This window comes from Tenrec ecaudatus, chromosome 5, assembly GCF_050624435.1.
Source record: "Tenrec ecaudatus isolate mTenEca1 chromosome 5, mTenEca1.hap1, whole genome shotgun sequence".
In the NCBI taxonomy this organism is placed as follows: Eukaryota; Metazoa; Chordata; class Mammalia; order Afrosoricida; family Tenrecidae; genus Tenrec; species Tenrec ecaudatus.
Window position 1 is genome coordinate 76,382,770 of NC_134534.1, and position 24,260 is coordinate 76,407,029.

The 24,260-nt window shown below is 40.2% G+C and overlaps 1 non-coding gene across 1 annotated transcript; it reads right to left on the reverse strand.

Moving 5' to 3' along the window:
• Positions 1-308: 308 nt before the first annotated feature.
• LOC142449645 (small nucleolar RNA SNORA42/SNORA80 family) lies at positions 309-442 on the reverse strand. Its single transcript, XR_012784770.1, has one exon. It is a non-coding gene; the product is annotated as a small nucleolar RNA SNORA42/SNORA80 family (small nucleolar RNA).
• Between the last annotated feature and the right edge of the window lie 23,818 nt (positions 443-24,260).

The following is a 24,260-nucleotide window of genomic DNA, read 5'->3' on the forward strand; positions in this document are numbered from 1 at the left end:
GACCCTGTAGGCAACAGAATAAAGCACTGACAAGTCCTGTACCATCCTCATGGTTGTTGTTAGACTTGAAAACCTATTAAAGATTATTAATTACATGACTAACTCTAAAAAGTAGGAACTATAAAGGTGTATCTTAAAAAATGATGAAGCAAGCTTTTGAGAGCCCACATGGCAAAGGTCTGAGGGTAGTTTCAAAGCCGTAGCCAGCCAGCACCTGGGGTCCTGACTCCACCAGCCACAAAGAATTTAATCCTACTAACAACCACAAGATAAATGTACACAATTTCTCAAATACTTTCTTTTTCTTTCACTGTGCAACCCGCTTCAGTGCCTGAAGCCCATGGGGTAAAGCCAGGCAATGGTTCGGGGTTACAGTTTGCTTTGGCCTGGCACACTATGAGAGGCCCATGGGATCGTACCTGCCATAAATCTAAACCCATGTTGAAATACTTTCTTTTAGAGCATCTGTCAGGAGTCAGATATTAAGGAACTCACTTTGGAAAAGTTTTCTAGATTGGAGATTTGATTTTTAATTTTTAATTGACTTTGGAATAGAAAACTGGTTCATTGGATAGGGGGATTATCTTGAGCATAGGGAAATTGAAGTCCCCAGGGATTAATCTATCTGAAAATGTGCAATGTTATTTTAAGAGTAATCAGACCTCACTATTTGTGTTTGGAACTCTCAGATATGAGCAACGTCTGAAAGTTCAAGAGTAGACATGGATTCGGTCTCTCCAAGAAAGAGTTGTTATACGAAACACTCCCAGAGCCCGAGGTAGAGCTGTACATGGGAAAAGCAAAAACACAACCCAGCTGACAGGAAGTGTATTCTGACGCAGAGTAAACCCATGGGAGTCAAAGTGGAAGTGAGCTCCATAGAGTTGTCACTGACAGGTTTGTTTGGCTTTATTCAGAAGAAAAGGTCTTTCCCTGGAGGCACCTCCAGGTGAGTTTGAATTTCCAACCTCTTGATTCACTGCTGAGCATGTTCACCCCAAGACTCCAGGCAAAGGAGAAGAATCCAACAAAGGGGTCAAATAAAGAAGAGTCACAAAACAACACAGATTTGAGCTGAATAGGCTGAATTGTGCTAAGATGTTTGATTACAGGTTGAGTTTGTACAGAATTCTTAACTTACTAAGAAAAGCTGAGTCTCCAAAAGTTTCTTGAAGAGTTGGAAGATTTTGAACAAATACATGTTTCTAATATAAAAGCAAGTTTGTCAATCGATACATTCTTTTGAGAGAGCAAGGGGACCAACAAATGTGGTTTGTTTACTTTTTGTTCTTTAAAAAAGGCCAGTGAAATTTTATCTAAATTAGACATTTTATATGCCTAATCTTATCAGTTATGATAAGAGTTTTACCCCTTCCTTTCATTATCAGCAAAACATCAAGATTTTCACATTGAATACAGCAAAGCCGGGTTGAGATATGAAGCTGAAAGTTAAACATAAGGTCAAATAAAACTGGCCAAGAAGAGGCAGCATTGAGGTGGAGAAAAACATTTTTTCCTAATATTTATGAAAAAAATACAAAAACAAGACTTTGTAACGCCAAGGAGACAGCCAATGAAGATTTTGTTGCTTCGGTCTAACGAATCTGGGAGGCACAGCAGAGGGACCCTTCATTTTAACGATCTCTAAAAAAATGATCTTATAATATTGCCATCTGTTGGCATATGACAGACACAGCATTCCAACGATGCAGATAATGAAGCAAAAAATACAAAAAATTAAATGGACAGATGTGAAAATCTCACACACTCATTTGGCTTAGCATCTTGCATCTGTTCTCTCAGAAGCTTCCCCGATAACACAAATCTAATTCTTGGATTCAATATCTTAAAATGTTATGCCTTGCAGCCAGCAGCACGCCTATGACTTAGTGAAGACTCCATTCATTCCAACACATCATGTGTTTTCTCATCAATATTGGGAATCTTCTATCCAAAAATCAGTGTCTGTTATCAGGGAGTATCATGTAGGTATATATAGGTATATGTTATACTATATTTATTTCCTCGCTGGTGTTTAAAGTCAAGTGTGACAGAAACCCAGACAGATTTTAATTTCAAGACCATTCAAATTTTTAGATAATTCACAGTTTTGATCGGCAGTTTGATGAAAAATAGTAAGAATTTCACAAACTCCTGCCTGCTGCATAACCCTGTTCATTTAAACATGAAAATTTTATAGATTAATATTTTAAATCTAGAACTTTGGAGTATATTTCCTATTCCAAAAATAGATAACAATCCAATGAAATAAAAATAGAATCTTTTCACAGCCCTTGCTGTGCACCTGCGGTAATCAAACCTTTTCTGTGCCATCAGGCTGTTGGGGCAACATTGTGAAGATCAGGGTTGGAAACATCAGTTTTCCAAAATGGCATCCAAAGACCACCAGAGGTGCTAACTTCCATTTCTAATTTTTAACAAAATATTTGAATTCCATTTTTTAAAAACAAAAGTATTTATAAAGCATTAAAGGCATATTTTCCATCATCTACATAACAACCTAATACAATACCAATGCCAAGAACGAAATACTGTTGTTTTCTTTAAAGGGGCCTGGTGGGGCAGTAGCTAGGCTCTTGGCTACTGAACAAAAGGTTATCAATTCCAACCTGGTAGCCACTCAGTGAGAGAAACATGTGGCAAGTCTACTTCTGGAAGAATATACTTCCCTATGAATTCTACTTTGTCTTACAGGGCCACTATGGTAGTTAAGATTTTTTGTCAACTTGGGGAGGGAAGGTCAGGATTCTTCGTGACATGATCTAACATAGGGTTATTCAATCTGTGATGCCATCTTCTGTGAAACATCCAAGAAGTTTTGGTGAGAACAGACTTCCTTCATCTGATCATAGCTTTGATAACAATTGTGAGAGGTTTCATTCGGTGTGTGGCCTATTTTTAGTAAAAGTTGACAGTCTAGGAAAGCTAGCTGAATTCTATTGACGGTTTTGGATTTTGCATCTGATTCATCAACCTCCTATTATATTGCAAGGAGCCATAAGCAGACTGCCAAGCATGGCTTAATTTTGTGGATGTCAGATTCCTTTAGCTTGGTATCCACCAGCCTGTGGTTTCTTGCTTCACTTTTTACTTCCTGTTCATCAGTTCCTGCAGTTCTAAGAGTCAGGAGAAGCTACCGGCTTACATTCTTCCAGAATGAATTTGTCCTTCTGCCAGTACATGATGTATCTAATATTTTTCACCAAAGGCACCATTTTCCTCCCATTTCTTTATTCATGCCCAACTTTCACATGCAGATGAGGTGATTGAAAAGTAGCATGGTTTGGGTCAGGTGCACCTTATTCCTCAACATGACACCTTTGCTCTTTAACTCTTTACAGACCTCTTTAAGACAGATTTGCCCAAAGTAATACTTTGATTCTTGATTGCTGCTCACATGAATATTGACTGTGAATTCCAATAAAATGAGATCTTTGATAACTTGTGTCTTTTCTCCATTTGTCATGATGTTATATATAGGTTCAGTTGTGAGGACTTATGTTTTCTGGACAATGAGATATAATCTATACTGAAGGTTGTGGTCTTTGATCTTTATCAGTAAGAACTTCAAGTTTTACTCACTTTCAGCAAGCAGGGTTGTGTAATCTGCTTATTTCAAGTTGTTAATGAACCTGAACATTAATCCTGATTGGACATTCTTCTTCAGATATTCCAGCTCAAATTATTACTTGTCTGGCATAAAGATTGAATAAGTGTGGTGAAAGAATACAACTGTGATGAACACCTTTCTTGATTTCAAACCATTCAGTATTCCTGGTTCTGTACCTCTTGGTCTCTGTACAGGTTCTGCATTTGCACAACTAAGTGAGCTGGAATTCTCCTTCTTTGCAATGTTATGTACAGTGGGTTACACAGTTTAATGCCTGTGAATAGTCAATCAAACACACCTAAACAAATGTATGGACTTCTTTGCTATCAACAAGATCTATCCGACATCAGCAGTCAAATCCCTGATTTCCTCCTTTTCGGAATTCACTTGAATTTCTGGCAGCTCTTTGTTGATATCTTGCTGCAACCATTATTTAATTATCTTCACCAAAATTTTACTTGCATGTGACATTAACATTATTTGATAATTTCTGTTTTCCGGTTGGAGGTTACTTTTCTTGGCAATGGGCACAAATATAGATCTCTTCCAGTTGAATGACCAGTTAGCTGTTTTTCAAAATTCTGACATAGACTGGTGAGTCCTTAGAGCACTACACCAGCCTGTTGACACGTTTCAGTTGATATTTCTTCAATTCCTGGAGCCTTGTTTTTCACCACTGCTTCCTATTCAGCTTGCATTTCTCCCTTCACTGCCATCTGCTCTTGATCCTATGCTATCTCTTGAGATGGTTCAATGTCAACCCATTGTGTGCATCCCTTCCATCGTCTTTTAATGACTCTTGCATCATTAACTAGTCTGCCCCTGTGGCTGTGGTTAGTGCCAGCAAGTTGGCTCCCAGCCATAGTGGCCCAACACACAACAGAACCAGACAGTGCCCAGTCCTGCACCAGACTCACAAGTGTTCTTGGGTTTGAGCCCATTGCTGCAGCCACTGTGTCAATCCATCTTGTCAAAGACCTTACTCTTTTTTGCTCCCCACGACATTATTGAGGATGATGCCCTCCTCCAGAGTCTGGACTCTCCTGACAACAAGTCAAAAGTTAGACAGATCCTCACCACCCCTGCCTCTAAGAAGCATTCTGGTTATATTTCCTCCGAGACAGATTTGTCCACAGAGAACTTCAATGTTGGCGCTTTCCTCCATTCTTTCTTCCGCTTTTCCTTCAGTTCTTTCAGCTTGGGGTAAATTCAGTGTATTCTTCTCTCTTGGTTTTCTAAACCCAGGTCTTTGCATGTTTTCTGTTCAGCTCTTTTACTTCATCTTGCTCATTTTCTTTAGATACTCTATTTTTCAAGAGCAAGTTTCAGAGTCTCTTCTTACAACCTCTTTGGTCGTTTCTCCTCTGTCTTCTTCATGGCCTTTGCTTTCTTTGCGTATGATGTCCTTGGTGTCATCCACAGCTTGTTTGGTCTTTGGTCACTAGTGCTCAGTGCTTCCAATTTGTTCTTGAGATGATCTCTAAATTAAGGTGGTATATACTCAATGTTGTATGATGGATATCTTTTCACTTTCTTCAGCTTCAACCTGAACTTGCCTATGAATAATTGATGATCTGTTCCAATGTCAGCCCCTGGCCTGGTTTGGCTGATGATATTGAACTTCTCCATCATCTCTCCCCATAAATGTAGTCAGTTTGATTTATATTTAGTCCATCTGGTGTGCTCTATATCTATAGCCACCATTTTTACTGTTGTAAAAAATATATTTGCAATAAAGAAGTCATTGGTCCTGAAAATTCTATCATGTGATCTGCAGCCTCATTTCTACCACCAACGTGATTGTTTCCATTTTCCACTCCCTTCTCTCTCTTTCCAACTTTCCCATGTCAATCACCATACATATTTGATAAATTTCAGATTAAATCACTCACTCACTGCTATCAAGTCAAATTCTGACTCATAGCAACTATATAGACAGTGTAGAACTGCCCCTGTGGGTTTGTGAGACTGTAATTCTTTACAGAGGTAGAAACAAGTAGAAAGTCTCATCTTTCTCTCATGGAGCAGCTGGTGGTTTCAAACTGCTGACCTTGAAGCTAGCAGCCCAACTAGGAACCACTTCACTGCCATGGCTTATTTCAGACTAAATAGATTGGTAGAATTAGTCAATTTCTTTATCACTAATTTTAGTGGTTGGTGCTTAAATAGCAGTCTTATTAACTGGTTGCCCTTGTGGGCATATTGATGTTATCCTCTCACTGACAGCACTGTATTTCAGATGAGATTTTAAATATTCTTTTTGATAATGAATACAATGCCATTCCTATTGAACTTGTTATTTTCATTACAGGAAATTGCATAAAATCCTATTCAAAATGGACAATATCAGTCCATTTCAGCTGACTAAAATCCGGAATATCAACTTTTATGTTTTCTATTTCATTTTTAATGACTGCTACCTTTCCTGGATTCATACCTTTCCCGTTATCACTGAAAGCTTGCAGGTGTTTCTGTTCATTTTTAGTCCTACCACATCGGCACATGAAGCACCTAAGACTTTGCTCCATCCAACTGCTAATCCCTGTCTGTGTGTGACTTCTGTCTTACATCACTTGAGTTTGAGTCGTTGAGGATATGTATCTTCTTTTGCATAGTCAGGGGAAGTTCAGATATGGCCTCCATCTGGGTTACTTATCTGGTATGTTGAAACAGAATCCCTTACATGACTCAAATTCAGGGAAGCATTGATGTGTGTGAGAGTACAAAGGGAAACAGTATGAGGAATGAAACTTTTTAGTCTTGAATGATTTAAACTGCAACTGAAGAGGGAACAGCCACTTTTGGAGGTCCTCTGTCACGCTGTGTAAACAAGATGCCCCAAAGAAAGCCTGCCTGATGGATTCACCAGGCCAGCAGCCTGGGGACACCAGCATATGAATGCCATAGTCTATCAAAAACAACATTGAACTTTGGATGTTTTCAAATACGGTGTTTCCTCCCACAGGAATGATAAGTGAATCTTACTGGAAATTAAAGTCAGGCTGGGCAAAGAGGAGACAGGTGTGTCTCAGAGAAGGTGATTATACTTCTGTTGGTGAGTAATCCAAGTAGGGAAACCTCCCATCGGGGAGAAAAACCAAAACAAAAACTCTCCACAATTATTCTCTAAAACCCAAGGGGAGACTATGCCGGTACAATGCTCCTAATTGGACACTTTTGCCCCACGGTCTATCCAGCCTTCATGACTAATGCCATGTGCTATGGGCTTCTGAGATGTAAGGGTCTGTCTTTCCAAGGGGAACAGCATCTTCATAGGCTGCACTAGAGGGACTCAGTGTGGAACCCCAGTAAGCAAACTGGGCTTTATCCAGAACTCACCTGTAGCAGATTAAAAAAAAAACCAACAGACTCCCTTGGACTTGCGGTTAAAATGTCCTAGTGTGATAAGAATTGACTGGTATCCCAGTATTATGGAATTGGAGGTCACTGGACTTTCTTTTGGATCTCTTGCTTTGAAGTGCTCCATGAACGGTGGGCCAGGGCTACCCTAAGCTTATTATTTGCTTTCTATGGCACGTACCCTTTGCTATTTCTGAGTTTAGTGATCAAAAGGTATAGAAGAGGAAATTATCATAGATCATCTTAGCAAGAGTAGCGTTTTGAACAAGGTTTAAATCAAAGCCAAATCTGTTGTTACCAACTCAACTCCAACTCATAACAACCCTATACTTTAGACCTGCTCAGAAGTATATCGCCTGTCTTTCAGGCATGGTGCTACGGAGTGGGTTTGAACCAGCAGTCTTTAATAAGTAGTCAAATGCACACTCTTTGTACCACCCATGGACATGAACAAAATATAATGAATGTCTCTAGTGAGTAAAAAACTATCCAAATCCATGTCCTCCTCAGTCACTTAAGTAAAAGTGTGGCAAATCATACCTTCCTTCAATTGTATGGTCTATGATGAGATTAAGCTACTCAGTCATATTGTTGTTACTGGGTGACATCGAGTTGATTCCAACTTACTGCAATCTTACATAACTGAGTAGAATCACCCCCACAGAGTTTCCTACACTGTAATATATTTTTAATCATTTTATTGGAGGCTTTTATAGCTCCTACAACAAAACATACATCAATTGTATCAAACACATTTGAACATATGTTGCCAGCATCCTTATCAACACATTGTCTTTCTACTTCAGCTCTTAGTATCAGCTCCTCATTTTGCCCTCCATCCCCCACCCCCATGAACCTTGATAAATTATAAATTATTATTTTTTTCATATCTCACTCCATCCACTGTCTCCCCTCACCCTGGAGCAGGTAACAGGTCTTTTCTTCCACAGTCACTGATGGTTTCAAACCACTGACCTTCCCATTAGAAGCAGAATACTCAACCCTGGTGCTACAGAACTCCACAAGCAGTGATATTTTCTTTTTTCTGCCAGATAATTTTCCCAGTTTCTAATATGATTTGAGAATCTGTTGTTTTCATTACCAGAATAAAAATAAATGTTTGGAAGGTGGGCTTCTTTTTTCATGTTCTTTTCTTTCTTGTTTTTTATAAACTTCCTCCATGCCTTGACATGCCCTCAAAGGTCAACTGGGGAGGCACGTGACTAAAGAGATAAAAGTATACTCAGCATGGTGGCACACATTTCAAACACTGTACTCCCTTCACCACAAAAGTAACTTCTCTAGACAATCAAATGTAACAAGTCTATAGTAATAGTCAATTCTTTTTATTTCTTATCATTGTGTTCTGCATTGGTATGATATGCAAAAATTGTTCATGAAATAGATGCCTATTGACTGGGTGACTTGTAGTAAAGAGCAAATGATAGAATTTTTAGTATGGAGTGATTTGTAATGAGGAGGAGAAGAGTGTGGCCGTCATATTTCTGAAGCATCTTTTAAAAATTTAAACACAGGCTATAAAAAGGCCTTGATTATAATTCAAAAGCAGGAATTTAACTGTCTTAAAAAAAATAAACCTTTGCAGCAACATCATTGATTATTTTTCCAGTTTCTGTAGGACTCAGTGATGTGAGCCCCAATATGGATTGCCGAGACTACACCATAAATAATCAATATTACCTCCATTAGCACATGGACATGCCAAGGCATCACAGGGTGGTAAGGTCAGTGCAGTGATCAGAAAAGTAACCCCTTTCAACCATCCTGCCTTGTTCAACTGCTGAGAGTTTAGGTTGTATTCATTGTGGTAGCTGCCATTGAGTTAGCTCTGGTTTATGGCAACTCCGTGTACAAAGGAACAAAATGTTGGCCAGCCCTGAATTCTTCCATGATCAGTTACAAATGTATTACAGCCATGGGGTTCTCACTGGCTGGTTTTTGGAAATAGATTCAACGGTCTTTATTACCGTCCTTAATTCGAAAGCACCGTGGAAAGCAAATGCACATCACAGCAGCATGCAAACCTTCATGCGGGTCATTGCCGGAAATGGCACCTGAGATGCCCAAGGACAAGGCAACCATTCTGCCATTAAACCCCAATGCCTCAGAAGTTAACGTGCATCTTTATAAGCACATTTAATAAATACCTATATAAACCTATCCCATGTCAAATGCTGAGAAAGGTGTGGAAAGGCTTCAAATCCAAAGGAGTTTTCAGCCAGTTCAACAGATCTTTGAAACCGTGTAGCAAGTACGACAACAGGGCTAATCATGGGGTCCTGTGGGAGCACATAAGAGTTTCCCAAGCAGGTCAAGAAAACACCTCCTGGCAAAAAGGGTCATTTCATTTGAGATTTGTAAGTGAGAGATAATGGGTAAAGAGAGAGTCGAGAGGAAGTGTCTAAGGCAGCTGTTTTTAACCTGTGGGTCGTGACCCCTTTGGGGGTTCAACAACCCTTTCACAGTGGCTTCCTGATTCCTAACAGTAGCAAAAATTACAGTTATGAAATAGCAACCAAAATAATTTTATGGTTGGGGGGGTCACCACAACATGAGGAACTGTGTTAAAGGGCCGCGGCATTGGGAAGATTGAGAACCACTGGTCTAAGGGAAAGTGAACATCACGCACAGATACATAGAGCTAAGAGAAAGAGTCTGTTGCATTTGACAGATGATGGCTCAGATTGCCTACATGGGAAGCAGGAGAGAACAGGGAAAGGTGGTATGACCTGAGAGGTAAGAAGATGGCAAGTTGCGAATGTCTTTGTAATTCTGAGGAAGGAGCTAAGTCTCTAGTCTAAGGATGAAGGATGACATTAACTATCATATGAACTGATTAAGGACTTTGATCTCTAAGATCTAAGGGTGATGGCAAGTTATTATCACATGATGAACAGGTTAGCAATTTTTAAATATTCTGTGGGTGAGAAGAGTAATACTAGGACCAAACCAAAAAAAAAAAAAACAAATTCACTGTCATTGAATTGATTCCAAATAATATCAACTCCAAAGGATAGAACAGAATCGCTCCATACGGTCTCTGAGACTAAATTTTTACATAAAGATCCCTGGTGGTGCAGTTAGTTAAGCATTGGCTGCTAATTGCAATATTGGCTATTCAAATTTATCAGTGACTCTATAAGAGAAAGATGAGACTGTCTGCACATGTAAAGATTTACAATATCATAAACATAATACATCAGCTCTGATCTGCCTCAGGGGGTCAATATGAATGAAAATCAATACATTTAAATAAGTTGAAGTATTTACAGAAATAAACTGCCTCATCTTTCTCCCAGAGAAGAGTGGTGGGTTAAAACCACTGGCCTTTGGGCTAGCAGGCCAACACTTAAGCCACTATGCCAGCAGGGCTCTTTCGGGAGTGTGCAGTATCTATTACAGCTAGGACAAAGGTGCAAACCCTGTGTGAAAAATAATTCTTTGGGAGGTTGGGGGAAAGTGTGGAATGTATAATAATGAGTACAAAACAGGAGAAAATGTTCTAACGTTGATGGTGGTAATGATTATGTAACTCCTCTTGATATGATTGAACTATTGAATTGTGCATGTGGATTATGTGCCAATAAAACTGCTTCAAAAGAGTTAAAATAGGAAGAAAAAATATTCACCAAATGGATGAATAAAATGAGGCATACTTATTAAATGAAATATTCAGCTATTGAAAAGGATGAAGTATCAACACATGTTACAACATGCTCGAACAATAAAAATATTATGCTAAATGAGAGGAAACATACCCCTAAGACCACATGATGTAGTTCAATTTATATAAAATGCTCAAAATAAGGAAAGTCATAGAAACAGAAACTGGTCTTATGGCTGCCTGAGGCAAGGAGAAAGAAGGTGAGAAGCAGATGATAGCAATCTCAAGGTCATGGATACTGAAGTCATTGAACTTGGGTTCAAATGTCTCCATTTTGAAATTACCCAATAATTGGCAACTTAAGAACAACACGTATTTGCTCTTTTCATATTTTCTTTGCTTTTGTGACGTGGTTTAGTCTGCACACATAGTTTTGACTTAGTGAATGAGCGTTGTTGAAATGTTTGCCTTGTGTCTCTCGTTTTTTTAAGCAGTGTTCGCTTACTTAAGTTTCCAATCCATGTAATTGGATATTCCATGTATTTTAGTCTAACAATCTCTCCTAAATATGTATGTATGTCCTTTTCTCATGAATATTAAATTCTGTATCATTGGTTAGAGTAATGATATTATTATTGGAATTACCAGATGTCCCATTTAAGGATACTTATTTTTCAGGAAGCTGATAATGCTTCCTGAAATGTTTCCACTTAATTGTAAATGCTAATCTAAGAACAATTAGTTCTTTTTATGTGGTCCTGCTCCATATTTGCCCTGATGAAGTGATTACTATGAAGATATGAGGCCTATTGCAAAGTGTGGTGAATGATGCATGTATCTCAATTATGGCCCCAATCCTGCTCTGTGCAGTAAATATGTTCTTTTAATCTGATATCAGCCATGTTTATATGACATTTTTCTCTGACTTTCTATGTCCTTTTTAAAGCTATCTATTGCAGAAAACCCTTGGACACCACTATGACCTCATGTAAATGATCTCCTTCATCCAGAAGATAAGTCTCTAAAGTTGTCCTACCCATGCCCCATTTATGACTGAAGAAATTATCTCTTTTTTTTAAAAAAGACCCTGTTAGTCCGAGTAGACTAGAGAAGCAAATTCATAAACACTCATATGTGTATAACAAAGAGCTTTATATACAAGAGCAATTAAAGATTGAGAAAACATCCCAGCCCAGTCCAGAGTCCATAAGTCTGATATCAGCCCATATGTCTGATGCCAATCTCTAAAGTCCTCTTCAGACTCACAAAACATGATGCAGAATGCAGGAATAACACAGGCCAGTGAGTGGAGAGTTTTGTGGATCCATCTTAGTGCTGGCGTGGGTCTCCATGTGACTCCTCCAGCTCCAGGGTCCTGGCTGCATCAGTGTAGCTCCATCAGGCTTGTCATCAGCAGCAATGTTTCGCAGGGAGTGAGCATGTGTCCCACCTCCAGTGAGCTATTTATCAACTTAGCCTCCAAATGATGTCATCAAGCTGCAATCTGATTGACAGGCTAGACTCCACCCCTCCACTCTTATGTCTCAAATTGACAACAGATTATGTAGCTACCTCAGAAACCAAGAGAAAAGACTAATGGTACCCAGGACTATGCCCCTTTGCCACCCTTCAGATCTACAGCTCACTTCCATGTTAGAAAAATCAACTATTCAAGATCAAAAGGGCAGCAATTGCCGAAAGACGAAGTTCAGAGGGTTAGGAAGGAAGGTAGAATGGAACGAGGAATACAAGGGGGAAGTAGGATAAGTAGTATTACATTGAAGGGACTGTAATGTATAAATGGAGACAAATCATGTATGAATTGTTGGGTGAAAAACTGATGATCCTGCTCTATAAACCTTCAACTAATTCAAAATAATTTATTTTTAATAGTCTAACAAGAAATCTTCCACAATCATGCAATCATTTCTATTACAATGGTCATATTTTTCCAAATTCTGATCCTTCCTTTTTGTTTTCAACTTTGGTGTTCCAATCACCAATGGTCATCTATGTAACTTGATTGTATGTGTGATTGATTTCAAGCTGCAAAAGTTGGTAGAATTCTTCTTTTTCCTGAATTTTGGATTTAGTAGTTGATGTATAAATTTGAATAGTAGCCATATTAAATGGCCTTCCTTGCAAAAGCATACGGATATTATCCTATCACCGATAGCATTTTATTTCAGGAGAAATCTTGAAATATTCTTTTTTATGATGAAAGGGACACTCTTTCTCTTCAACTTGCCATTCTCAGTATAGTCGGTCAGGACTGTCCAATTCAAAATGGCTAATCCTAGTCCATGTAAACTCCCTAGTGCTTAGGATAGAGATCTTTATGAATTTCCATTTATTTTTTGAAAACTTTCAACTTTCTTAGATTTATACTCTGTACATCTCAAGTTCAGATCATCAGTAGATGTTGGCCACTGTGTCTTCTCATTTTAAATTTGCCACATCAGCAAATGAAGGTTCCCAAAGTTTTGAGACCAACTCCATTTTGAGAGGCAGCTCCTCCTCAGTCATATTTTGAGTGCTTTCCAAGCTATGGATCTCATCGTTTGAAACTGTATCAAGCAATGCTATCCCTAAAGTTTGCAGCAGCAGCTACTTTTCACAAGTGGACCATTTCTTCCATTTCCCTAATCTTTTCTGTCTGAAAGCTCCACTGAAACCTGTCCACCACGTGTGATGCTGCTAGTATTTGAAATACCAGTAGGATAGCTTCCAGCATCAAAGCAATATGCAAGCCATCATAACATGCCAAACAACATACAAACGATAGGTTTTCTATTCTAAAATGATTAAACACATGCTGTGTCACAGGTCTTGTGCTCAACATTTCACATGTATTTTCAAATGCACCGAATGTGCCCTGAGACAACTTTAACCAACTGCTTCAGGAAGGTGGCGCCCTTTAGCATCACACGGTGCAGTTCTCCCTGCACACACGGGCTTTCCCTAAGGCAGTCAGCTGGGCAGAAACCAGCAATAGCAACAATTTGATGGCATTTTCCCAAGAAATTTCCATAGAGGTGCTATCATTCTAACAATTGTTAAAGTGGCTAATATAATCAATCCAAAAGTATATATTTTTCCATGATTTTTTAAATTAAAAAACAAGAGGAATTGTAGTATGCAGAGTAGAAACCTTCAAAGGCATTCGAGGCTGCAACTTTTCAAAAGCAGATCCACAGACCTGTCTTCCAAGGTGCCTCTGGGTTGGTTCAGAAATGCATGTGAATTGTTGCCCATATGACCTGTGGAGTAAAACACGTTCCTTAAGTGTAGCCATCCTGGAAACTATTACTATTAATTATGATGATGATGATTCAGTGATTCATCTTTAGGGAGGGAAATATCGGTTTGGCTCACAGGGTCATAGTTATGTTTTTTAAAAAGCTGGAAAATTCACTTTTTCCTCTCCTCCTATAAAGCTCTACAAAAGAAGCCTAAGTGCTGCCAATAGCCACACGGAAAGGCTGGGAAACACGTGGTTGGAATAAATTCAACACCTCAGGAGAAGCCAGGTTAAGGGATTAGGCAAGGTCCAGTATGCAGGAATTTGGCTGTTTAGGATTGAGCAATGGCAGCCAAGAAATTCCTTCATTTTGGCTTACCCAAGTTCATATTTTATTTCTGTCCAACATGAGTTTGCAACCCAAAACTATTTAGTAAAGCAAGTGCAGACTAGTAGGCCAGTCAGTGCAGAGAAATTCCCAACACACGGCTGGATACGTGGCTATCAAAAAATAACATAAAACCTGGGATGGGCATAAGGATTGCAGACGCATTAGCCAATAAACAGTAACTAAATCCAGACGGGTGAATAAGACGTTGAGAAAGAAGGTACAGAGTGAAGAGAGATGATGTCATAAAATGCAACGTAAAAGGACAGAGATATTTTAATGCAATTAAATATTTTAAAAGGACAAGGGGCTAAAACACAGGGGAACAAAGAAGCCAGGAAAGAAGGTAAAAACAAACGAGAGATGGTAGTATCACAGAAGTCCATTTAAAATATGTGTATTTTCTAAAGGAACCAGTTAACATTTAAATACGGCAGAGAAGCTGGGTGAGAGCTGTGTTGAATGCCGTGCGTTCTGGATTATACGCTGCCTCTTGAAACATCAATCAATTCTTTTGATGCAGTGGATCTGTGTTTTCTTATTATCTTCTTATATCGTTCAATATCTTGCGCAGAAAATTCTTCCATATTGCAACTTGAGACTTGACGTTTCTCTTCAGTTCTTTCAGCTTTAGATATGCTGAACACATTCTTTGCCCTCGTTTTTCTACCTCAAGGTCTTCACATATTCTATCTAATACCATGCTTAACTTGGTCTTCGGGAACTGTCATTTAAATGTTTCTGTTCAGCCCTTTTACTTCCTTGCCCCCAGTTGCTTTAGTGCCTCAATATGCTGAAGCAAGTTTTAACATCCATTTTTGTCTTTCATCCTTTCCTTTTTCATAACCATTAACTTTCTTCATGGATGGCATTTTTAACTCATAAATTGCTTTATTGGGGCTCTTACAACTCTTCTAACATTCCATACATCTGTGCATATGCTGCCATCAGCATTTCCAAAACATTGTCTTTCTGCTTGAGCTGTTGGTATCAGCTCCTCTTTTTTCCCCCTACCTCCCCCACCCTCTCACTCTCATGGACCCCAGAGAAATTATAAAGTATTACTATTTTCATAGCTTACACCATCTGCTGTCTCCCTTTGCTCATGTTTCTTTTGTTCGTCACCCTAGGGCCAGGCTGTAGGAGAAGATTATACATCCATCATTGTAGTTCGTTTCCCATTTCTCCCCCTTCCTCCCACGCCTTCCCCCTCCCCTCATGGCATCTCTAGTCTCATTACTGCTCCTGGGGCGTTTATCTGTCCTGGATTCTGTATGTCGAGAGCTCTTATCTGTACCAGTGTACATGCTCTAGTCTGGCCAGATTTGTAAGGTAGACCTGAGGTCATGATAGTGGGGGAGAAGAAGCATTAAAGAACTTGAGGAATGTTGTGTATTTGGTTGGTGCTATTTTATACCCTCCTCGTCCTCAAGTTTAGATCTCTTACTGTTCCCTTGTTCCTGGGTTGGTTGGCGCTACCCTCCTTTTCTCCCACCTCCTTCTCTCAAGTCTCCTCAGAGCAGTCTGCCCCATTGTTTTCTCCTCCAGATTAGTTATCTTGCTTATCTTATATAGATAGACATGGGAGTGTGTGGGGGAGGTGGGGGCGGGGAGCCTATAAATAGTTCCAGGTCTGTCTGCTGACCCTCCGGAAGGTTCCCCAATGGGGTCTGGTGAAGGGCCATGCCCTGTCCACCAATTCTGAAGTCTATTGTTGAGATTCCTCAGGGACTCCATTGCTCTACTCTCCTTGCTAACTGTTAGGCTTCCTTCGTGTTTTGCTCCAGTGTTAGGAGTCAGACCTGGCACAATATCCGAACTGGGTCTCCAGTGCGGTCCCCCATAGCACTGACCCAGACCCCTGTGGATCAGTGAGGGGGCATCGTGTCTCCTGGTGGGGCCAGCCCCACCGACCTTTCTGTGCATTGGCTGCCCTGAGAAGGAACCTCATCCCCAGGGCTCGGTGGGCCAGGATGCAGTTCTCTGCCTCTCACTCTTGTTCTTTTTTCTTAGTTTTCTCCCAGGTGGTCTGGGCAGACCCACCTCTTTCCCCAGGCTGTATCTTCAGCGCTGTCCTCTGTAGTGCATTCTGGGGAGGAGGTTGACATAGCAGGGCCTGGGGCTGGCCATGCAGACCTCAGTGGACTCATGTTATACATGTCCTTTTGTGCTTAATTTATTTTTCTTAGCATAATTTCCTCCAAGTCTTCCTATGTGGCAATGTGCTTCATGCATTCATCGCTCCTTTTCAGGGATGCATAGTACTCCATTGTATATATAACCGTTTTCAATCCATTTGTCAGTTGATGGAAATTTAGGATTTTCCCATGTTTTGCACTTGTGAACTGCACTGCAATGAACAGATACATGGTAGAGGTCTGTTTCTTACTTATTCTGGGCATATACCCAGTATAGGCATTGCTGGTTCATATGGCAGCTCGATATCTGTGTTCGTCTAGGTAGACTAGAGAAAAAAGTCCACAGAAAATCATATGTATATAAGCGAAAGTTTTACTTAAAGGGTAAATGTACATTAAGAAAGCATCCCATAAGTCCAACATTAGGCCATATGTCCAACACCGATCTACATAGTCCTTCTCTATCTCACAAAACACATGCAATGATGCTAACTGCAGGAGGAAAGTCAAATCAGTGAGTGTGTAAGCATCTCAGTGCTTTCAAGGGTCTCCACACGGCTGCTCCAGCACCTGGGGTTGCATCAGGGTATCTCCATGTGGCTTCTCCTCAGGGATGTCTCACAGGTAGTGAGCCTTGCCAGCTGAAGCAGAGAACTAGCTAAGGCAGCTGCACCCTGGTCCAACCAAGAGCAAGAGACCTGAGGACAAGAAAGGCAAGGCTCACTGAGCCATTTATCTCTCTACCCTTCATTTAATCCCACATGTGTTTATCGACCAGGTTGGCACAGTAAACCTTAACTATCTCAATTTCCATTTGTTTTATGTATCGTCATATCGATTTCCACAGTGGCTGTACATAAATACAGGTCCACCAGCAGTGGATGAGAGCTCTTACTTCACCACAGCCCCTCCAACAATTGTTGCTCTCTGATTTTTTTGAATTAGACTAACATCTTTGAAGGTGGTAGGTGGTATCTCAGAGTTCTTTCAATTTGCATTTCCCTTATAGCTAATGATTGGGAACATTTCCTCATATGTGTGTTGGCCATTTGAACTTCCACCCTTATTAAACTTCTATTCAGGTATTTTGCCTATCTCCTCAATGGGTTGATTTCTTTTCTTATTGTAGGCTAGCATAGTATGGTAGATTTTAGTAATAAAGCCTTTGTCTGATGTGTCATTGCTAAAGGTGTTTCCCCAGTCTGTGGGCTCTGTCGTTACTCTCTTGGCGATGTACACAGGTGATTTATCTTCAGTACAACAGATAGCATTGTTGATGTCACCTTACAACTCTCCATCTTCAGGCCTTTGGTCCTTAGGGTTCAATAGGTCAAATAAGTCAAATCAGTAGTTCTCAATTTGTGGGTCAGGACCCCCTTGGGAATTGAATGTACTTTCACAAGGGTCACCTGATTCATAACAGTAGAAAAATTACTTATGAAGTAGCAATGAAAATAATTTTATAGTTGAGGGGGGGTCACCACAATAAGAGGAACTCTATTAAAGGGTCATGGCATTAGGAAGGTTGAGAGCCACTGATTTAGATAGCCTCTAGATTCAGATGAGTAGTGTTCAATATTTTAGACCCCAATTTCCTTAGTTATAATAATATGAAATATATGGTATAATAAAAGGTACAGGTACACTTTACCCTTTTTAAAATATCTTAATAATGATTAGCATGGCCTAAGTGGGCTAAGGGATGCCAAAAAAAGGCTTTTGGGGATTCAGGTCTCCGGAAATCCTATTTGTATAGGTCCTACTAAGTAGGCTTCCTTTAGAAGACCTGGTGGCATAGTTGTTTCACTGAGCTGCTAACCCCAAAAGTCCTTAGTTCAAAAGCACCAGGTCGGTGGGAGAAAGAGTGGGTATGGTAGTTACATAATGTGGTGTCAACTTGAGACTATTAAGAGTGAAGGGGTGGAGTCTAGCCTGTCAATCAGGTCACAGCTTAATGACCTCATTTGGAGGCACAGTGGAGATAAATAGCTCACTGGAGGCCAGATACACTCACTCCCTGAGAGACATTCCCATTGACAAGCTATGCTGATGGAACCAGAGCACTGGAGTTGGGAGAACCACATGAAGACCCATGCCAGCACTAAGATGCTTCCATTGCCACTGGATCCACACGACTTTCCACCCACTGACCTGTGATCTTCCTGCATCCTCCATCATTGCATGTACTGTGTGAGTCTGAAGAGGAATTTACAGTCTGGTATCAGACAGATGGGCTAATATCGGACTTATGGACTTAATCTGGGCTGGACTGGGATGTTTTCTTAATATTCAATTACTCTTTGATATAAAACTCTCTCTTACACACAAATGAGTGTCTCTGGATTTGTTTCTCTTGACAACCTAGACTCACACTCTGGGCTTCTAAAGAGCTACCATCTCAGAACTTCCCAGTGGTGGTTCTACCCTGTCCTGTAGGGTGGCTGTGGGTTGCCACTGAGAGACTTCATTCAGTCTAATGGACTATAGCTTTGTGCCACACGTTAGAACTTAAGTGATGGTGGATTTCAAGTGCCCTAAACCCTCTGGAAAAAGGAAAAAGAGGAAGAGGTCCTTCCCTCCTGAAGTACCCACCTTTAAGATTGAAGACCTCTACCCAGAGCTGAGAATTTTGTCAGCAGGCAGCCCTTACCTAAATCCCTATCTAGGAACTGTCTTCGGTGAAAGAGAATCCCTTGCCAAGGCTAGAAGAGATCAATGTGGTTATAATGAGCAAAGGGCTACCACTGCTCCAGTATTCAAAGAAGCCTTTACTATAACTATATCATGGTTCAACTCCTCCCTCTGCCCAGTCTTGCAATCTCACCTGCTCCAAGGGCACCTCTTGCATCAAAATCTCCAGCTCAGTCTGCTTCCTAGGGGACCCAACTACTCTCCCAACATTTGAGGAAGTTCATTCTGACTGACAAGAAAACGTAGGCAAACAATCCACTGAGGTGTGTATACTCTACTCGCAAATATTCAACAGCAGCAAGAAGGAAAACTTATAAAACTTAGAAGGGCTGTTTTTCAAGTGCTCAGTAAACGACTCTCTGGAAACTTAATAGTTCAAAATCCCAGCTCCCCTTGGGTAACTGGACACAAAACCCGCATAGTGAAGGAGAGACTCGACCCTCTGCTTGCCCCTGGATGAAGCCACAAACCTGTGGCGTAGGGACTCCCTGGGTAACGATTAAGTCATGTTAACAGTGCCCAAGAACAACAGAACCACCCAGGCATCTTCTGAGGACGTGGAAGCAGGCAAAGTCTGGCCTTCACGGAGGCTGGCTGGTCCCATATTCCACTGTCAGAGGCAACAATATGGCAGTTTTTCCAGTGCACCGCTATGATCCAGATCTAGTAAATGGGGAAAGTGAGGACCATGTAGGAATATTTACAAGACATCAGAGTGGTGTTCACTAAATCAAGGCAGCTGGCTTCCACTCCCGATTTTTAATTAGCATGTTTTTAATGAATTATATTAACATAAATTATTAAAAAATAATTTATTTTTCACTGCAGTCTCTAGGGGAGAGATAATGCCAAAACTTGTTTAAAGACCTTTCTCCGGCTCTCATTTAGTCCACAGCTCCCTCCCCTACCAGAGTTTCCAACTCAGCCCACTCTACTCTCTTTGGCACTGTCATCCCTTCCAAATCATTTTTTCCTTACAGTGGTTGCCAGCCTCTGCGATATCCCACCTAGGGCTTCTCCATTTTCCCTAGTTTGTGAGTATACGTGTGCGTGTGACAAGACAAGAGCTTCTGTCCGTAACACAGGCTCCTACTCATGGAACTGCGACAGCGTTGTTTTCATTCCTGTCACCTTGAAAGGGCATTCTCTCCATCAAGGTCACCTTCTCCTACTTTCTGATATTGAACTATCATATCTTTTACGGTATGATGTTAACAATAAGCGGTCATTTTTACAGCTATTGCTTTAATGTACTTGGCTCATTAAAAAGGATGGCACCTTGTGTGAGCCTTGACATTTTTATTAAGATTTCCCTGGTTTTCTAAAGCCACTAATTTGGCAATCATTAGATTAATACAATATTCAGTGAAAAAGATAACCACAGAGCAGGAATCAGGCAGTATTGGGGGTTCAGAAGAAAACCCCTCAAACTCACTGCCATTGAGCTGATGTCATTTTACAGTGAGCTTTAGATACAGGGTAGAACTGCCCTTGTGAGTTTGCCCATCTTTTTCACTCTATATGGCTGTTGGTTTTGAACTGCTGACCCTGCAGGTTGCGGGCAAACTCATAGCAACTGGGGTCCTTCGGTGTTACAGATGATGTTATTGATGTTCGGAGATGCTAACGAAGTTGTTCAGCACCAACTCAGCAGGGCATTGACATTGCTACAGAGACTGGGGCAGCCCCATACCGCTGGAGTCAAGAGAGAAGTCCCCAGTATGGACTGGTTTTTAGAGACAGTGAAATGGATGGTTGAACTTGGGGACACAGTGCATAGCACCCTGTCTTAGCCCTAATTGGGGCTCTGCCATAACAAAAAGCCACCAACTGGGAGCCTTATGAAAACAGAAATTTGTCTCAACGTTTCTGAGACTAGGAGCATAGGAAGTTAGCAATCGGATCCTTCTACAGGTGCTTCCTCTGCGGGCTCCCAGTGACTGAAGATGCACCTCTCCCGTCTCTGCCTCCATCCTCACAGGGCCATGGTCCCTCTGTGCATATGGTCCTCTTTCAGAAGGACTATAAATCTCATCAGATTATGACCCACCTTCCTTTCGTATGACCTCATGTTAATTTCACTGATAACATATTCAAATACCTTTGCACAGAAACGGGGGGTTAGGCTTCCAAAACAAGTTCTGAGGAGATACAGTGCTGTTGATAGCAGAGCCTCAAACACAGAGAAGGGAGATCTCCCCTGTTCCCTCAGGGACACACAGGGGCATTCTCCTCAGGAATAAATCGGGGTCCCTTGGATCTACACAAGCAAATGATTATCATGAGCCTCTTGGAGCCTCATTCCCTGACATCTATCCACAGCTATAGAGTCGGACATGACACGCAATTCCCAGTCACCAGGGCTATCTGCTGCCATCTCGGCCTCATCACTGCCTTGCCTTGGCTGTCGCTTTCGGTTGTTTGTTTTGTCTGTTCTCCTACTTTTTAACTGCGCTATCTCTACTCCTGCATCCTCACAGCATGATTAGCATCAGCTTAGGAAAAGAAAATGTTCTGCTTTAAAAAGTAAGTGTTGTCGACAGTTACTTTTAGATCTTCTGACATGGCTAAGGAAGAATCAGGACACGGAGCTTGAAGTCAAGAGAAGCCAGCGAAAAACAGAAAAGGAAACATTAACAAATCAGCAGATGTGTTGAAAACCTGATCAGTCCTAGGTCTGACACTAGACGTGAAGTGACGTGATTTTAATTTTTTTTCAATTTTAGATTAGAATTTTAAAATCAAATATAATCCAAGAATGTTGTCAGTCATTCTCTAAAATCTCACTGATGACTATGCCTGAGGTACATTTTACCTCCTTTCAAAGGAATTCCCCTAAGAATTAATCTTCCAAAAGTTATAGAGAAAGGTGATCTTGCATAAAATTTTGCATCTCTTAATTTCTTTATGAGCGCCTAATATTAGTCAGATAGACTGCATTACAAATTCATAGAGTTTTGAAGTTAGGAAAAGAGATTATCTAGTTTAATCAGTGACAATCATACAATGAAACCCAACTCTGCTGGTTCCTGATCCAGTATTTCACCCATTCTATGTCATCATCAGACACTTTGGGGGCTCATAGAATTCTTGAGACAATTGCCAAGTGATTCTTCTTCCAGGTCGTCCTCATCATGCCTTACTATGCCTAGAATAAATAAAATTCTGCCCTTCACTATTAACAACATTTTAATTGAATACGATGGCATTTTTCTTGAATAATTATATGGGAAAGTAAGAAAGAATTTGGGAATTATTTATTGAGCTAATACAATACTCTGATATCTTTCTGGATCTATCCACCAGTTGCTGAATTTTTAAACCTAAATTGAGGTAATACATAGGAAAATGCTTTGTTAACTAGTCAGAAAATTTTTACTTTGATATATTGTTATTATCATTATTTATCTTAGTACCATATTTGACTTGGAGACTGAAACATATAGTAAAATAAGAAATAATTCAGACTAACTCGGAAATCACAATCTATATCATATGCTGTATTACTAAAATGTAGGATTATTATCTAGTGTCTGCATCGTCAGACTCAAGGTTACTGCTAGTTGACTGTGAGTAATGGTTTCTCTGTGTCCAACTTCAGGATAAGAAACATGTGTACTTCAAAATGTGCATTTGCATATGCTAAAAGTGATGTGCTTCGTTCCGTAAAATAGGATTTATCCTATATTATCAACATGTCTATACATTAAAACCTTATTCATCCTGGTTTCCAATAATTCAGTCTAAGTTCATTTTCTCTATGCCAAAAGGAAACATGACACCATACCCCTCCCCCTTCCTCCAGATAGTATAAAGGTATATTTCAGTAGGGCAGGAGATGGATTAATGAAATTTAAGTATATAGTCTCTGGAAAGAGTTGCTATTTGACTTTTAAGGTCCTACATTGCTGCCATCTGGTGGTCAAAGTGGCTCGCTGCAATTTTATTTTCATTTTATTTATTTATTTATTTATTTATTTTAATCATTTTATTGGGGGCTCATAAAACTCTTATCACAATCCATACATACACTGTGTCAAGCACATTTGTACATTTGTTGCCATCATGATTTTCAAAACATTTGCTTTCTACTTGAGCCCTTAATATCAGCTCCTCATTGTTTCCCCTCCCTCTCCACTCCTCCACTCCCTCATGAACCCTTGATAATTTATAAATTATTACTATGTCATGTGTTACACTGTCCGACATCTACCTTCTCCCACTTTTCTGTTGTCCGTCCCCCAGGGAGGAGGTTAGATGTAGCTCTCTATAATCGGTTCCCCCTTTCTACCCCCACTCCATTTCTTTATAGGTATATAATAACTTGAACTTTACAAACATGTGCAATTGCAAACCAGAATATATTTCCAAGAACTAAATGAAAGTAGAAAATCAGACAATTACTAATAAAATGAACATTTATGTTAATAATATGCCCAAGGAAAGTCTACACTTGCATGAGTTCTGTAGTGCAAAGTTGCTTAACCTTTCTCTACCCTTCGATCCCTGTTTCCCCAGCCTGAGAAGCTTGAAACATGGACGAGTGCTGCCAAAATCACCTCAGGTTCATCACAGTTTTGATTTTGAATAATTGGGGGGGCCTTCAGAAACTCTTTACTGTTGACAAAGTTTTCGTGACTCCTCCACATGCAGTTCTGAGAGTCCATCGGGGTTCAGCATGCAGAGGGCAACCCTTGCACAGTGTACCATTGTAGGGGCAAATCAAAAAGTATTGCTACCAGGATCCCGTTTCATACACGCATGGATTGGTTACAAATAAAACTTGTTCGAATACGTCTCTGAGGTCAGTCAAGAAGTTCTCTCAATGCTTGGTCTCCTTCAAGTGGCTTCCCAATAAAAAGGTCTAATCAGCATGAGCTTCTAAGGAATCAGATGGCCCAGTTACATTTAAGTTGAAGGCAGAGAGATCAGCTCAGAATGTGATGAAGACTGTTTTCAGAGGATGCTCATGAGATAATTTTAATAGATTTTCTGTGATCATAGGGGCTTATTAAAACTGTTTTTATTGTTGTTGTTGTTGTCTTATTAATCATTTTATTGGGGACGCTTACAACTCTTATGACAATCTATCCTTCAATTGTATTCAGCACACTTGTATATATGTTGTCATCAATATTTCCAAAACATTTTCTTTCTACTTGAGCCCTTGGCATCAGCTCCTCTTA